Source organism: Triturus cristatus, chromosome 7 (assembly GCF_964204655.1).
Source record: "Triturus cristatus chromosome 7, aTriCri1.1, whole genome shotgun sequence".
Lineage (NCBI taxonomy): Eukaryota > Metazoa > Chordata > Amphibia > Caudata > Salamandridae > Triturus > Triturus cristatus.
In genome coordinates this window covers 1,228,208,338-1,228,225,481 of record NC_140590.1, presented here as the reverse complement: position 1 = coordinate 1,228,225,481, position 17,144 = coordinate 1,228,208,338, and the positions used below count along the sequence as shown (strand labels likewise).

General features: G+C 45.1%; 1 protein-coding gene across 1 annotated transcript in view; it reads right to left on the bottom strand.

The window, feature by feature from the left end:
• Window positions 1-17,144, bottom strand: part of LOC146811668 (serine protease 33-like) — a 211,147-nt gene that overhangs the window by 136,490 nt on the left and 57,513 nt on the right. The gene's annotated exons all lie outside the window — the stretch shown is intronic.

Here is a 17,144-nt window from a genome sequence, read left to right as displayed (position 1 = left end):
CTTATACAGAGTCACTATGGTAGGATTTTTCTAAACAGTATTTCTCAGTGGAGGACTTTTTAAAGATTGCAAAGAAGTACACCTTCGGAGGGATCCCCTTAGATTAGAGGCTCTTGAAACCGTACCTCAAAGGGATAACACTGTGGAACCTCAGAGACAAAGTTTAAAAAAATGGCCAAAAATGAAGAGCTGAACAGATGGTTGGGGGACTTTAATCCTTACAGCAACTCAGTTGAACTTGTGCAAAATGCTAGTTTCAAGTGCAGTTCTGCACTTCCAGAACATGGTTCTGAGTGTACTTGGATCCTGAGGGCTAGGAACAAACCTGGATGGAACTTATGAAGCTCTGCTGCCCTGGCCTCCTGAAGCACATAATCTTGTATGCATAGATGCCTCAGATCCTCCAAGGAGTCCAGAGATGTGGAGACAGTGCTTAGACACCGCTGTATCCATGACTGTGCTATGCAAACAGACTTCCTCACAGGAACACTTTTGAATGTTTTTGTATTTCCTTAATCCCATCTTTTTGCGCAGATGTCCAGCTCTTGGTTGACCTATGTTCTAGCTACATAGAGATCTGGGAAAGGACTTGAGCTCTTCCAGTGTGTACACTTGTCCATATGGGTCAAGTAGCCATCAGTCGTCCCTTCAGTACAAATGTGCGTCTCCACGGACTATTGACTTGGAGTTGCTAAGATAGACAGGTCAGAAGATGTCCACATTTTTAGGGTATGGCAAACGCTAGAGCTAAACCACGAGGTAAGGTTATCTTACGGTTCCCTCAGTCTGAACACTAAAGTTTGAGACTCTTTACTCCCATTGTGCTAAGGTGTTTCTCTTGTTTCTGTAAGTTGTACAGTGCTCAAGCTCAGTTAGTGATCACAAACTGCATATGCTTGCCAACAATAAATATAAAGTAACCAGGTTTTTGAAGGAAAATGTGACTGTTCCGTATTATAGACAGCACAGTATTCGTGAACAATTTGACTGTGCTTGTGAGTAGTCAGGGAAAATTAGCAAAGAGTAAGTCTGTCCAGGCCTCGACAAAAGTGGAGCTACAAAGCAAATTGACAGAAGCTAAGGGGTTGTTATCTGATTATCTGGAGGGACTAGTGAAACAGACATAGGAAGCTAGTAGGATGGCGTATCACGAATATGGGGAAGGATGCAGGAAGATGCTAGCATGGAAAGCAAGACAAGACCTGATTAGAAATGACATAAAGGAAGTAATAAATAATAAAACAGGAAGTAAGTGTACAGAAGAGAGGGCAATTGGGGAAGCTTTTGTAAGCTTCTTTCAGGAGTTATATACTGATGACGTGGAAGTGTCGCAACAGGAGATAAGAGATTGGCTAAAACAGGACAAACTTCTTTGCCTCAATGTCGCTCAGAAGACACCTCTCAACCAAGAGATTGCCACGGCAGAAATAGATAATATCATCAAGTACCTAAAGAATAGGAAAGCTCCGGGCCCCAATAGCCTTCCAAATGAGAGATACAAAACCCTGAAAGAGGAAATCACCTCCTTCCTGGTAGGGATGCTTAACGCTATATACACACAGCAAGCACCCCTCCCCCCTACATGGAGTGAAGTAGTGATTACTCTAATACTCAAACCGGATAAGGACCCGAAAAATTGAGAAACCTACAGGCCAATTTCTCTGCTAAATTCAGATTACAAAATGTACTCACAAGTCTTGGCTAAACGATTGGATAAGGTCCTAGGAGATGTAATAGGTGCAAACCAGAAGGGTTTCATGAACTGGAGGCAGCTCGCTGATCTGACATAGGACCTAGTGTGTGCAATAGATGTAGCCTCTGTGATGGGGTCCCCCTTATCTGTTATTATGGTTGATGCCGTCAAGGCTTTCGACAGAGTTAATTGGCCCTATCTGTACGAAGTTATATGGTCTTGGTAGTAATTTCCTCCATGCTATCCAAGGTATATATGCTGCCCCCACAGCAAAGATACTGATCAACGGCTCTCTAACCACTAGCTTTCGGATAAACAGGGGAACCCGTCAAGGCTGTCCACTTTCACCGCTGTTGTTTAATCTGTATTTGGAGCCTCTGGCACGGAGAATAAGATTAGACCAAAGAATCCCCCCTTTCCAGCACGGGGACTGGTATGGGAAAGAGTCCTATACGCAGATGACTTGGTAGTCTAAACAGCTAACTTGGAGACATCTTTACCAGTAGTCCTGGAATTAGCGGGCACCTTCGGGCGAATCTCGGGCTATCTAGTCAATGAAGATAGGACTGAGACTATATCATGGAACAACCCCGTCCCCACCCACATTAAACACTTGGATAAGACAGAGTTCAGATACCTAGGAGTACGAGTGACAAAAGACTTGGACAAAATGGTGGATATTAACTTTGCTTGACTTATGCAAAAGACTAAAAAATTTTTGCAAAACTAGGCCTCCCTTCCGTTCTCCATTCTAGGAAGGGCCAAACTACTTAAAATGACAATTCTCCCTAAGTTTACTTTTATTTTCAACACTCTCCCTTTGTTTTTTAAGCCTGCTTGGTTTAAAAAACTTCATGGGCAACTCAGTAGTTTTACATGGAGGAACAAGAGTGTGAGAATCTCCTGGAAAAAGCTCAGGAAGAAAAAGTTGGAGTGGGGAATAGCACTCCCGGATTTCCAATTGTATTACCGGGCTTTTAAAAACAAAAAGATTCTTGGCGATTGCTGATGGCCCACCAGGACATGCCGATGAGATATAGGGCTCTAACAAGCTACTTGGGAGAAGAAGGAAAAGGTTTTTTATTTAAATTTAGCCACACTAAATTTTTCCCAAAAATGTAATTTAAGACCCTAAATGCAACATGCAGAATTTGGATTCAGGTAAAAACAATTCTTGAGATTCTATACTATAGCTACATGTCGCCAATCTGGAACACCTCAGGGACTGCTCTATGGTTGAAGCTAGGGCCGAACTGGCCGTAGCGGGTACCGGGCGTTTCCCCGGTGGGCCGCTAGGGTGGGGGCCAGTTTTGAGCCCCTGGGGGGCTGTTTTTGTTGCCGGGGTCCGCAATATTGGCCCCCTGTAACAAAATCGGCCAAAACTGGCCCTTGCAAACTGCTCGGCAGCACCACCCCTCATCCCGGGGGGGGGATGGGTGGCTGAGCAGTTTGCCAGGGCCGGTTTCGGTTCCTAGTCTTGCCCTGCTTGAAGGACAGCCTAGCCTCCCCACTGGTAAATGCTGGTATACTAAGATGGGGTCAACTCACAGAGGAAGGCATGCTATTAACATTGTCTGATCTTAGCAAGAGAACAGATTTCAACATATCCAGATTCAAAAACTACCAGGTGGTCAGATTGGTCGCGATTCCAATCAAACCTCGGGCGGAGTCGGAAGTCGAGAAGGATTTAGTGAAGATACAAACCTACAGGAAGGAAGTCTCAAACTGATACTGATTATAAACAATGGGGTATTCCCAAATGGTCCCTGGACCTGGGTATCGGTTATTATAAAGAAACAATGGTCCTGGACCAGTTATTCAAGGAAGAGTTAGTTTAACAGAATTATCAACTTATTTGAGCTTACAGTAATCAGCTCACAAACGTCTGTAGATCGTGAAAATAATTAAAACAAACAAATGTGCAGAAAAACCACTAGGTATTATTACAATATATTTAGTTAGTCATTTTAAGGAAAAATCACTAGAGGGTCAAGAAGGTACGAGAATGTTCTAGGGAACGTGTAAGAAAGAGTGCTCAAGCGTATATAAAGGAGTCAAGAGAGCTCAAAGTGTGTAGAAAAGTAAAGGGCATATATTTACAAGACTGTACAGAACTGATATCCAATAAACAGTTAGATGCAACCTGGCCACATGCAAATTATTAATTTGAATTATATTTTCTAAAGTTGTAAGAAGAGTTTCCTTAAGGCTGTAAACAGGGGTAATGGGGAAGAGGAATTTGGTCCAGGTGCGGTGGGGGATAGAGTCGACGTTTCAATCTGGCTTATCGGCAACCAAGGGACTTTAATACCTCAGCCATGCGGATCTTCCTCAGGACAAGGGAACAGGTGAAGTGACCCTCATCAATATTGCAGTGCTCTATTAGAGTCCAAAACCTGGTTACACCAATGCTCGTAAAGTGGCAAGGGCCAACTAAGGACAAATCCCGTTATTCAGTAGATATAAACCATGACGGTGGTGCCCAGACCATCCATGGAATGTAATAAACAACCGCAATGGACCGCACTCCGCTAGCTCCTCCTCCGGGTCGCCCCAAGGGAAGCTGGTACTTCGTTCTTGAGTGGTACACCCCAGTGGGTGCAAGTAAGTACTTGTTGAACTGATGATCTCTAATGGAGCTAGCGGAGTGCGGTCCATTGCGGTTGTTTATATCCATGGAATGTAATATTCAGGCCTGTATGCGTGGCAAGAGTTGGCTGAATGAATCAGGCAATCCGGGGCACAGCGCAATTTATACGACTGGAGACAATCTGATTGACGTCCTTACTCCATCACGGTAGCAGCCTATCAAGTGGTACTGGGCACTGGTACAAGGAGATGATAGCGGGAGGACCCTGGCCGAAGAAATCTGGAAGCTGGACATGCCAGGCTGCGACATCCAAAACGTATGCCAAGTATCTGCTGCTCCACTATGGGCTTCAGTGACCTCGGCACCACTCAGGAGGAATCATTTGTTTACCATATACAGGTCCTACTGGTCTCCCGAAAAAGATGGAAGTAAAAGAAGATGCTGCCCGAAATGTAAACTGGAAAACGCCAATGATGTGCATCAGTTTTGGCAGTCTCCAGCTATCCAGCCCTTCTGGCGAGAGGTGGGTAAAGTATTTTTTTAAATCCTGAGTCGTGACATTGAGGTAAGCCTTCCTTTGGTGATATTTGGAGTAAGGGAGGCAGACAAAACAGTCTTGGGGAAAACCACTTCGTCTCTGCTTTTTACTTTAATAACCATTGCACGCAGGGAAATTTGTCTAAAGTGGACTCTAAAGTTGTCTCTGAACTCCCCCATACCTGGGCGGGGTGGCTACGCTTTTCAAGACACATAGCTAGATTGGACTGCCAGATGAGCTCGTACAAGAAAGAAAGAATGTGGGCCCCCTTTATTTCACTTGGTCCCTGATACCACTACTTCCAGCACATTCTTTTTTCTTTAGGGGGTTGTGAAATTACGTTTTTCCTGGGTTGCTTATTTCTGCCTAGTCCAAGTGTTATATTCCATATAGGTACCATAATATAGGCCCCGGTAACTTCATTACCCTTCACCTATATTCTTCCCTACATTACATTCGTCACAGTGTACAGGGACTGACCTTTTACCTAGATACGACATTACATTCAGAACGCAGGTTTTCCCTAGTTTGAAATCTCTTACATTATGCATGAGGATTCTTGCAAGCACAGCAGGACAAACATCTCCTGTATAAAATCTATGTACAAAGTTCATGCCCAACGTCATCCTTAGGTCGACACAGTAATACAGCAAGGTAGGACCCCATGGAAGATCTTGCTAAGATAAGACAGAGGAGACCGAGACTTACCGGCCGATACACTGACCAGAGACGCTGAGGTTCCTGCATGAAGACACTCGAGCTTGCAGTGATCTAAAATCCCTCGGGGGTGTCCAACTTGAGACCAGGATGGGGTTCCACAGTCTCTCGCTTCAGGTAATGGGGTTGAGTAAATCGTAGAGGGATTCTTGGCTTAACACCTACACACATGCTAGGTACACTTAGGTACATTTAGTTAGGGCAGCATTGTAGGAGTATGCATCTTCTTATCATGTGTTTTAAATACTATATTTTATTCATGATTATTGTAAGATGGTAGAGCTATACCATCCATTTATCTTTTATAGTACTGCTAATCATTTATATCTTATAATGCCTAATGGTTGTTGCAGCTCATCTATTTTACTCCAGAATAATAACTGTTCGATAAATTCTTATTTAAAACGCCCAGCCTGTTTATTCTGTGTATTTCTCTGAGACAGACTAAGTAAGCACGAGTGACTGAGCAAAAGGTAGTATATTGTTTTCACGGTCCTGAGGGATCAGGGTTGCCATGTTCGATGGTTGCCAAGAAATATTCTCTCCTTGGTAAGAGGGGATTCTAGTGGAACTGTGAGCTAGTTGGTACAAAAAGGGCCAACATACCCGGTGGAGGTGATCACAGTTTGTCTGACACCAATGCTACAGTGTATGTTGTCTAAATGCGCAGATCCTCTATATTTCTTATTGGAACTACGCGACACAAGGATTAAGACAAGACCAACAAGTTGATGAGATTAGTGGTGGCTGCCATTAGACCTCTCATCAACTGCAAGTGTGAAAAGGCTGGCTCCCGGTTGGTTGCACAGATCTTGGAAGGTGCATGGCGCTCAGATTCTTCAGACCTTCGGTTAGATCTCGCTCCCTGCCTTTGTCAAATATGAGGACTAAAAACAATTTTTTTTAAAGAATCTGTATCTTACCATTGATAATTCTTGATTTTACATTAACAGTCTATAGTGTGTGCATCTCAAGTGGGCTCTTTTTTCCTGATAGATTTTCAATCTGTATTTGATTTACAAGATTTTGCAGTTTTCACTGTGTACATATTTTTTATGTATTACTAAAATGTTGTACTTTTATGCAAAATAACTTTTACTAGCCATCCCCATATTTAATGAATCTGTGATTATTGTACTTCGGTTCAACCTGCACACCTCATTCTTTGTACTAGGCGTTGACTGCTCGGCCATGGTATTGCGTAATTCAAGGAAGCCTGGAAGTGTCAATGTCCTGATTCAGCGTAACTGATTCTCGATTTTATTCACGTTAGGGATGTTTAAAGAAATCTGTATTGTATTTTTGATGTTCTTACATGGATTGATACATCATGTTTTTAAGTCTTTGTTTTTATGATGTGCTTTTATGATTTAATTGTTTTTAAATCGAATAAAGCGTATTTTGATTTGATTTGATTTTGTGTCAATGTCCTGGTTAGTAGTGTCCAGTACCTCAGTAGCTCATCAGGTTGCTGATGGGCTATTTAGGAGCAGGGCCAGATAAGAGTGCACCACCACCCAAGGATAGGTCCAGGATTGCCAGCAGCATTAAGGATAAATAAAGAAATAAATAAGTAAATACTTCAACCTTTAGGGAGTGGCGTGACAGAAGAGCCAATATTTAAGCCTGGCTCGTAACCATTTTAAACTCTTGACATGTTGTGTCCAACAAACCCATTCTGGCAGTGCTTATGTTGTATAAAAGTCCCTTTTCAGTAGGGCACTGCAGCGTGCACCACCCATTGCCCCTGCTAACGCTGCCAATGCCAGTACCAACCTCTAGAGCTTAGAGAACGCTCCTGTTTGATTTATTCAAGGTTGCTGGAGCCATCCTAAATTCATCCAACTTCAGAAAAGCAAAACCTGACAAGACTAGGATTGAGCACCACAGTATTTCTTAAATGACGGATGTGTCTCTATAATACGTCATATAAATTATTAAAGCAACATGAAGCCTTAATCCCTGCTAGCTGGCTAACCCTACATTTTTACAATGATATTACTAGGGACCTTCAGCATTATACACACCTGTAAAATTACTTCTGAGCCTTTTATTTGGAGATTAAAAAGAGTTAGGGTTGACACGTAGCCTAAGTGGACATGCTCGTCACAGGAATCATTTTAGCCATCCTCACACTGGAATCCAACCCACTCTTGCATTGGTTTCATGAATACATTTTTACTGCCTCTGTGAGTCTTGGCATCAATATAGCGATCTTACTTTCTCCATAAGGCTTTGCATCATGATAGCATTCGTATTACCACAACAATATTTTGAATTAATCCTAGATCCAATATATCTATGACCTTGCTTCTATCAACCTCATCAAATGATGATTGATGAAGAGAGGTGTGGCGCAACGGCCAGGGCGGCTGACTCCAGAAAGCAGGGCTCATGGTGCGGTCCCCAGCAGCAGCTCAGCTCAGCATCATGTGGCTCTGGGCAAGAGCTAACTTAATCACCCTGAAGGCCCCCCAGTGCCTGGATACCCTAAGGGGTTGTAAATTCATACTTTACAAATGTGGAATTGTAATTATTAATGTTTGCCATAAATAGACTCTGCTAACAGACAGTATTGGGCAAGTACGGTATATAGTTTAAAACACTGACTGATCATTCTCTGGCCTGGTCTAACCTGGCACGAGGCCTGGAAAAATATTTTTGGTGATCCGGTCATGGACTCTGATTAGAACAGCCTTTGAAACAACTTTAGGACAGATATAATAGAAAACACTGGTCTGTAGTTTTAGTCCCCTTCATATACAAGCGTCTGGTCCACCCACCACAAACCTCAAGTCTCAGAAATATATCCAACCCAAGGGGCAGCATTACCACTTAAGAAACCAATCTTTATGCCATCGGGCCAGGAGCGTTGCTACATCCCTACGCTCTCAACAAGACTAAGGGGGACTTGCTTGGGAGTCCCAGGGCAGGTCAGGAAGACTGGGCTCAGATTATGACACTCAGAGCCTCTTGCCAATGGAGTCCTATATTCTTCTTGTAGATGGGTAGCCCTACCATGTTACTCGATAAATGCATTAGTTCGCAATGCTCAATAACTCTTAATCATTCTTGAAAAAACCCCAATCCCAGGCGGAACATGTGTTGGCCGATGTGATGAAAGTCTATTCCATTCACCAATAAAAACTTTTGCCATAACAAATTAGAATACATTCTTTGGATTGAAATCAAGATGTTGATAACTCTCCTTAAAAAAATGACGTCTTTACTAAATACACACTCCTTTTGTATGCTTCTTTGCACATTGTATAAGTCTCTGGAGTTCAGATTGTCCACTGAAAGAGTGTCCTGGCTTGGGTCAAAGTGTGTGACCCTCCCTTCCTTGTCGCAACGCACTCCTCCTCTGCATTGTCTGAAGAGAAGGTTGGATCGGAGTCCCGGAGCTCACAGTCCAGTGGATCTTGCACATTGGTTTCTTCACCAATGCCAATCACAAAAGCCACCAACCAAACAGGCTAGGTGCCCACCCCCAGCTCGTGGGAGTGAGAACTCCGAACATAATGCAGGCCTCGCCATTGCTGTAGTATCTCCTAAGCCACTCCAGATCTTTGGCAGGGAGACCACAGATTGTGGCCAGGGCCGGACTGACTACCGGGCGTTTTGGAATGCTGCTGAGCTGGAGGCTGATTTCGTTGATGGGGACCTGCATGTACTGAACGAAATTAGTTTTGCTTTAATTATTTAGAAGTACACGCAGGTCTCCATCAACGAAATCAGCCCCCACCGCAGTGAAATCAGCCCCCTGCTCGGCAGAATTCCAAAACGCCCGGTAGTCAGTCCGGCCCTGATTGTGGCCAGGATATTATGGCCACTACAAAGGCTCACAGGAATGCCCTAGAGGAGCCCTGCTGTTCACATTGCTGTCCCAGACTCAGCCCATCCTTGATACCACTTGGATCTAAGGAAAACAAAATGGATCCCATCATGATTGTTGCCATATGTGTCGCACACACTCGACACACAGAAGTAATGCACACCCATGAACGTTCACATCACACATGGATGGGCAAAAGATTTGATAGCAGGGGGCTGAGAAACAAATCAAGAAATGAAGGCGAGTGCGGTAGGTGCTCACTCAGACTAGGACAGGTAAAAGGGTCTGCCTTGGGACTACAGTCTCATCGGCGCCACCAGTGTCAGCCCTCTACAGCCTGACAGCAGTCATACATGATAAGGAGGGTGCACCTGGTTTGCCCTTCCGGCCCACACACTCTTGCTCTGGATCTCAATTCAAGTCACTCAAATGCCTCCAGCGCTCATTCATAATCAGTGTGTGCCGAGGGTCACACATTTAGAGCTTGCTATCATGAACTCAGGGCTTGGGCACACTCCCCTCAAAGCCCCGAAGCGGACCATTCTCGCCCAACAGGGTAATTTAGAGTTTGATGGACCTCTGTCAAAAGGGCTGCCCTGTGAGTTGAGTGTACACTCAACGGACTTTACTCATGACAGAAGTAACAGCAGGGGTTTGAGAAGAGAATAAATGAGCCTCCTGGGATTAAACATGAGAATGACGGGCTGACGAAGGGCAGACCAGCAGTGGCGCTGATTAGGGGCCAGGGCACCTCTGAAGCATTAATTAGCCCCCTTGACACTATTTGCCATAGCAGTCTGCTATCATGAAGTCATTATGCATATCACCCACAGCTGTGTTATGCATAATTCATTAAACGACAAGTGGAGGCCCCTAAAGATTGTGTTAGGAACCTGCCGCTAGATGCCAGCGTTTGCCAATAGCAACTACTGCCTGGGCATGATTCCACTGCAAGCCTCGTTCCTCCACCATCCTACTCTGCCCATCTCTTTATCTTCCAGCTTGTTTTTCATTCCTCCTTTCTCCACTTGTCACAGTTTTCCTGTCTTTCACTTTCTCCCTTTACTTTCACTGGGTGAAAGGTGAACGTTTGCTGATGAAAATAAGTGTTGGTCCCAAAAAACATAATGCCAAATGCACGAATAAATACTGCTAAGTTATTTATTTGTATCTGATCTCTGCAAAATAAAACAGCAGAAATCTTTATTTCTAACTCCAAACAACAATTTGTTCTTGGTTAACCTGCACTTTGATAAACCTGGGTCTGTGCCAGACCCCCTGTTAATTTGAATTTCTCTTTGCCAAGATTTGGAAACGGCCTGTACACCTTATCTTTAAAATCACTAAACACTCCCAGGGGAACTCTTCTGGTGTAGCCTCTGTGAGGGCAAATTCCAGCACTGCAAACATTCCAGAGATAACCCCTGGTAAAATATTGTCCAACTGACCAGGATTCCATATTCTGTCTCTTAGATTCAGTGGCGCTGATAGCTATGTTTACACCACATGAGGGAAAGACATGGGACATCAATTAAAGATGGCGACATGAGAAACGATTCCACTGTTTAAAGGCGTTAATAGTGCCTACTGCTGTACACCTGTGCCAAGGGAGCCCTGACGAAACCTTTTAACGGCCCAAATTTTACACCGCACTCTTAAGCTGAGAGGAGCAGATTCTGAGCAGAGGTTTACACCACAAATCCATATCAGGGTCCTAAAAGCTCCCACAGGGTGGGCAGTCTCCAAACAGACATGGAAGCAACGTGTCTCTTAGATGCAGGTCTCGGCTCCATTCACTTCACTGTGGAAAATCCTATGTTCTCCCAAATCAGAAAACAATGGCACCACACAAATGAACAGAACATAGGAGGGCAAACCTCACTGTGTGGACTGTAGCGTTGCCACACTAAGGAAAGGCCTGACTAACTGTGTCAAACAAAAATCCACACGTCATGAATGACAGTTACAATCAAATATTGCTGATTCCTGTGGGCGGTCTATATGATACATAACCAATGGTAGTGGGGGCAGAGTTCAATGCCCTCCTTCTTGTCATAGATTGCATGAGCTCTGTGTGATAGTTAAACCCGCCTCTGCTGTACCCAGAAAATTAGGGGGGACAACTTTGGAGACTTTGAAATGAAAGTCACAGAATTAACATAAGGAAACCTTACAAAGCCCTCTGCATAGACCGATACAGAATACCTACATTAGACACGCCAAGGCCCAGAGGTACACAAGAGGATATGGCATGATGCACCTTAACGCACTGATCCTATATAAATATACACCATCAAAAAGGCTGGGTAGGCCATCAGATAGGCCGGGTAAATACACGAATGGTACACGAGAGAAATCTTCAAGTGAGACATAGCTTTGATGACTTCTATTTTTTTTCCTAATTATGCAGCACTTAAAGCTGGTTTACACTGGCAATGCCCTGGGAACGGAGAGCACCACCGAAGGTGGGACAATGGGTACTGGATGCCAGGGCCGGCTTCAACACTGGTGTCACCCTGTGTGACAATGTTTGTTGGCGCCCCCCCAATGACCACCTCTGCCACGGATTCTCTCACTAGCACCCTTTAACAGTGCCCCTCAAGTATCCAGAACCACTGTCTCTCGGATTCATCTAGTTTTATAGCACCACTCATACCAGTGTAAGGTGTCAGAGCACTTTACACTACACACACACATTGCACAAAGCCAATCAGAGGTGTGTAAATCAGTGTATAGGAAATGTTACATCAGACAGGACTACAAGGTGTAGTGTAGGAGTAACATGTCATAGCTCAATGCTGTATATTAGGATTTTGACTTACAAACCACAAGTAACAAAAGGAGCTCTCTTACATACGCAGTAACCCACTGACCTATTTACATTACATGCACTTTATCTGCATGGTACATGTTCTTAGCAGCAGGCATTTTAACCCACTGCGCTACCTTTTGGATCGGTCAAAACTTCCACTAGACAAACTTCCCTTTCTTTCCAGGGAGACAATTAATCACCTGAGTTATCTTGACATTTTAATTGATGCCTGAAATTTGCTGGAGGTCAGGAACACAGCAGCAGGTGGTTTTAAAATGTTAATATACTTGCATAAATTACACCCCCTCCCCAAATCAGCTCCCAGTGCGGTGGCACCGATCCCACCGCCCTAGAATGTGACATACTGTCAAGAACAGCTGGTGGTCCACTGGGACCTGATTCACAAAGGTAAATTTACACTTTTGTGGTAAGCTAACATTTTTTGTTGTTGCTATTAACAAACTCCGATTTAATCGTAAATTTAGGACTCCGCAGTTGGGGTGAAAAACTCGATGCATAAAAAGATAGGCCTGTCCCACGACTGCGGAGTCTGCAAAAGTCCTAAAGTTATTATTCAATCATAGTTTGTGAATACCGAAAAAGAGTTACAGAAAAGTGTAAGTTTACCATTGTGAATCACGCCTCTGGTCATTAATAATTTGACAAGTGTTATGGTGCGATTAGATTTATCAAGACTTGTACCTCAGTTGTATCTGGTTCTGTTGCATGTGGAAATGGTGGGAGAATTATTGCTGTATGACTCCTCTTTTAAAAACCAATTCGAAAAACTCTTGTTTACCTTTGATTCAGACACCACAAGAGCACATACAGTGATAATGTACTCCATTGCAAGTAAAATACCGCAGTGTTATGTTTTCCTTTACATTTCAGCTCGTGCCTGACATGAGTCATAATAGTTTTTTCTACATCCCACTCACTGTTGTTTCAGCTTTGATGATTGTTGGTGTTAGAGCTTAAAAAAACGAGCTTAAAAAAACGTGCCAGAGGTATTTAATCTGCCCAACCCATTGACGATGGATTTACAAATGGTCTCCGAAGCGAAGAGTCTGACCTAACACCAACCTCAAAGTAAATAAAGAAAACACTTTTTTCATGTAAAAAATGACTGCGCCTACCCAACATCTCACAGAATATCTTACCTAAAGGATCTAGCTCCCTGAACCGGAACCAAGTAAATGCAGTGCTAAATTGGTGAAAGAATGAGTGCCGTGGCGTTGCCCGAAGCTGTACCCAGAAGCCTGCGGCTGGTGAAATTATATGTTGGCGAGCTGAATACCAGTCCCACTACTCCTGAATCAAACTCTGTCCTCTTTAAATCACTGCCGGACACTCCCTCTCCATTTTCACTCCTGCACTTCCTCATTTCTCCCTTTGTGATGTTATTCCGTCTTTTTGTCATTTCCCTCTCTTTGTCATTTCCCTCTCTTGCTCTCGCAAACATATCTGATGCAGAAGAATAAGTGTGCGCATTCACAGAAATGAGAACTGTGCCCCCCGCCGGCAACCACCAGCTTAAATTAAGCACTGAGTAAGTGGATGAACATATGAATAATGGCAAATAGTTTATGGGTTGAAACAAGTGACAGTTATTCAATGATAGACCTAAGGGGAGGGGAGGAGGAATTGCTGTTCTCTATAGAGACACTCTTGCCTGTAAGATTCAGAATGGAGGGGTGACTGACTGTGAGAGCCTACAGTTCTCCCTTCGGTTGTCACCGACAGTGTCCCTGGTAGGTTTGCTGATTTATCGCCCTCCCGGACCCCTGGGTAGCTTCTCCAAATCTCTCCTCGAAACGACTGCACTCCTTGCTTCCTCAGCTGCTAACTTTGTTGTCCTCGGGGACTTCAATATGCATCTTGAGGACCCTACCTTTACTGCGGGAGTGGATCTGCTCGATGATTTCAAATCCTTTGGAATTAACTTGGCCAATTTGGGCATGACTCATGAGAAGGGCCACTTGCTTGATCCCATACTTTCCAATCTGGATCACCTTATTTCATCTCCGTCTCTCGCCTTGCCTTGGACAGACCATTTTTTGGTGTCCGCGTCATGGCAATTTAATAGCCCAACCGCAGTGGCCTCACGGGTGTACACTCTGGAGAGAGCTTGGTCGAGGCTCCCAGTCGACACCTGGATGGCTCACTTAGAGGCCACTCAGCCCCCTTTGGGAGTTAATCCAATAGCTGCCGATGCTATTTTTCACACCTGGCTCGTGGAATCTTTGGATACTCTCTTACCCAGAAAGAAACAACTTACGAAGGGGAAGCGTATGGGCTCTGCCCCCTGGTATTCGCCAGAACTCAGAACCCTGAGGAAGGGATGCAAGAGGCTAGAGCGGTCCTGGAGGAGAGACTGGAGTGAAGCAAGTCGTACAGAATACCGTGTGGCCCTGAGCAGCTATAAAGCCGCTATTCGGGCGGCAAAATCAAGATTCTTTGAAGAGCGCATAGGCTCGGCGGCTAACTCGTCTAAAGAGTCATTCAGGGTCATTAAGGAGTTACTGAATGCCCCCGTCCCTCAGGTTATCCACGAGGACCCCCGGAAAAAATGTACGGAACTGGCCTCGTTTTTCAAAAGCAAAATTGACAGCATATTGGCCTCCCTTCCCCGGCTGGACGAGGTCACATCTTTGGGGGATAATTCTAACTCGACCTCCCAGCTTAGGTTGCAATCGGCGGAGCTGGCCTCCCTGGGTCCGGTCACTGAGGAGGAAGTCTTGATGGTTTTGGGGTCTATGAAGAGTGGTTCTCCGAAAGACCCAGTACCTATTAAATATCTTAAATTGGTGTCATCTGTAATAGGTGGCCCTGTGACGGACCTGATAAATCTGTCTCTTGTTCAGGGGGTAGTTCCCCCTAGTTGGAAAGGGGCGGTGGTTAAGGCCCTTTTGAAAAAACCTAGCCTTGACCCCGCCGACCTCGCCAACTTTCGGCCTATCTCCTTGTTACCGGGTATCAGTAAGGTGGCTGAGAAGCTGGTGAACCGCCGCCTTTCGGACTTCTTGGAAACCAACTCCCTTCTGGGCGACTCCCAAACGGGTTTTCGCCCTGGACAGGGGACGGACACCGCCCTGCTGGCCGTTGTGGAGAATGCTAGGAGCATGCTGGATTCGGGAGGCTCAGTGGCAGTGATCCTCCTGGATCTCAGCGCTGCTTTTGACACCGTGGACCATCAGGTGCTTCTCCAACGGCTTTCGGGGGTAGGGATTACGGGTTTGGCCCTCAAGTGGTTCGCCTCCTTTTTGGAAGGTCGCTCATTTGAGGTTTGGGAAGGCCAGGAAAAATCATCTCCATCACCTCTCCAGTGTGGTGTGCCACAGGGCTCTTCATTGAGCCCTACCTTATTTAACGTTTATATGGCCCCCCTGGAGAGTGTGGTACTGCCGCTGGGTATTAAAATCATCAGCTATGCTGATGATACTCAGCTGGTGGTCGGCCTCTCCCAGTCGGCGCACCATCCCGACCGGCTGCACACGTGCCTTGGTAAGATCCACACGTGGATGTGCAGCTCAGCCCTAAAGTTAAATGGTTCCAAGACGGAACTGATGCTGCTCGGGAACTCTTCTCCATCTTTGTCCCTCAGCAGCTGGCCCGACTGTCTTGGACCGGTACCCCCCCCAAGCAGGAGATCAAGAGTCTGGGGGTATGGCTGGAGCAGGACCTGTCGTTTAAAACTCATGCCAAAAAAACTGCTGGCGTGTGCTTTGGCCTGCTCCGCTCAGCCCAGAAGATTCTGCCTTTGCTCCCAGTAGCCACCCGTAGGCTTCTCATCCAGGGATTGATCATCTCGCGACTGGATTTCAGTAATGCGCTCTTCCTGGGTGCTCCCGAGGCTACTCTGAACAGGCTTCAGCTGGTTCAGAACGCGGCTGCTAGGCTCCTGACGGGTCTCCCCAGACATCAATCTGCCCGTCCGGCGTTGAGGGCATTACATTGGCTCCCGGTGAGGGACAGAGTAAAATTTAAGTCACTCTGTATCGCCCATAAAGTTCTGCATGGGGTAGGCCCACCGATTCTGGAGGAATTGGTCCAGCCCTATAAGGCCCCTCGTTCTCTCCGCTCTGATCATCAGCATCTCCTCCAGGTTGGCAGAGTGAAAAAGGCAAGAACCGGTGGCAGAAGATTTTCAATAAATGTGGCCTCTCTGTGGAACTCATTGCCCCTACAGCTGCGCTCGGAAGCCAGCCTCCTTCGGTTCCGTAAACTTTTAAAAACTTTTCTGTTTTCTGTGTAATCCCCTCGTTTTTTGCGGCAGCAGCATGTGCTCGCAAGCGCTGGGATGCCGATTGGTAACCAGGCGCTATATAAAACTCGGTAATAATAATAATAATAATAATAATGTCAATTTTCCGCACTTGTCTTTGTGAAGTCAGTTTTCCAAACATAGGGGCATATTAACAAGCCAGGCGATAAAATTATCGCCGCTTTAGCGGCCGAAAACTGCCGCTAAAACGGCGAAAATGGGCTTGATAATATGCTCTAAGGAATTCCAATTGAAGCCCATGTTAGATGTCCTTCACATTTAACATGGGTTTCAATTGGAATTCCATAGAGCATATTATCAAGCCCATTATCGCCGTTTTAGCGGCAGTTTTCTGACGCTAAAGCGGCGATAATTTTATCGCCTGGCTTGATAATATGCCCCATAGACTTTCTTTGGCATAGTGACCGTGGTGGGAAGAATCCAATGAGAAACCCAGATGTTAAGGAACAATGGAGCATGTACGACGGAAATGTTATGTTATGCTGTGCTTTGTTATGCTTTGTTACATTATGCTATGCTGTTATGTTATGCCATGGTGGCTAAGAGTGTGCAAAGGGTTTATTACCCAAGTGCAGGCTCACTGTGTCGCTGCTCACAGAGTATCAAGGTAGGCAAGGAATGAGGCGGGAAAGGAAACATGGTGGGCACAGCTGTATGGATACAAACACAACGGT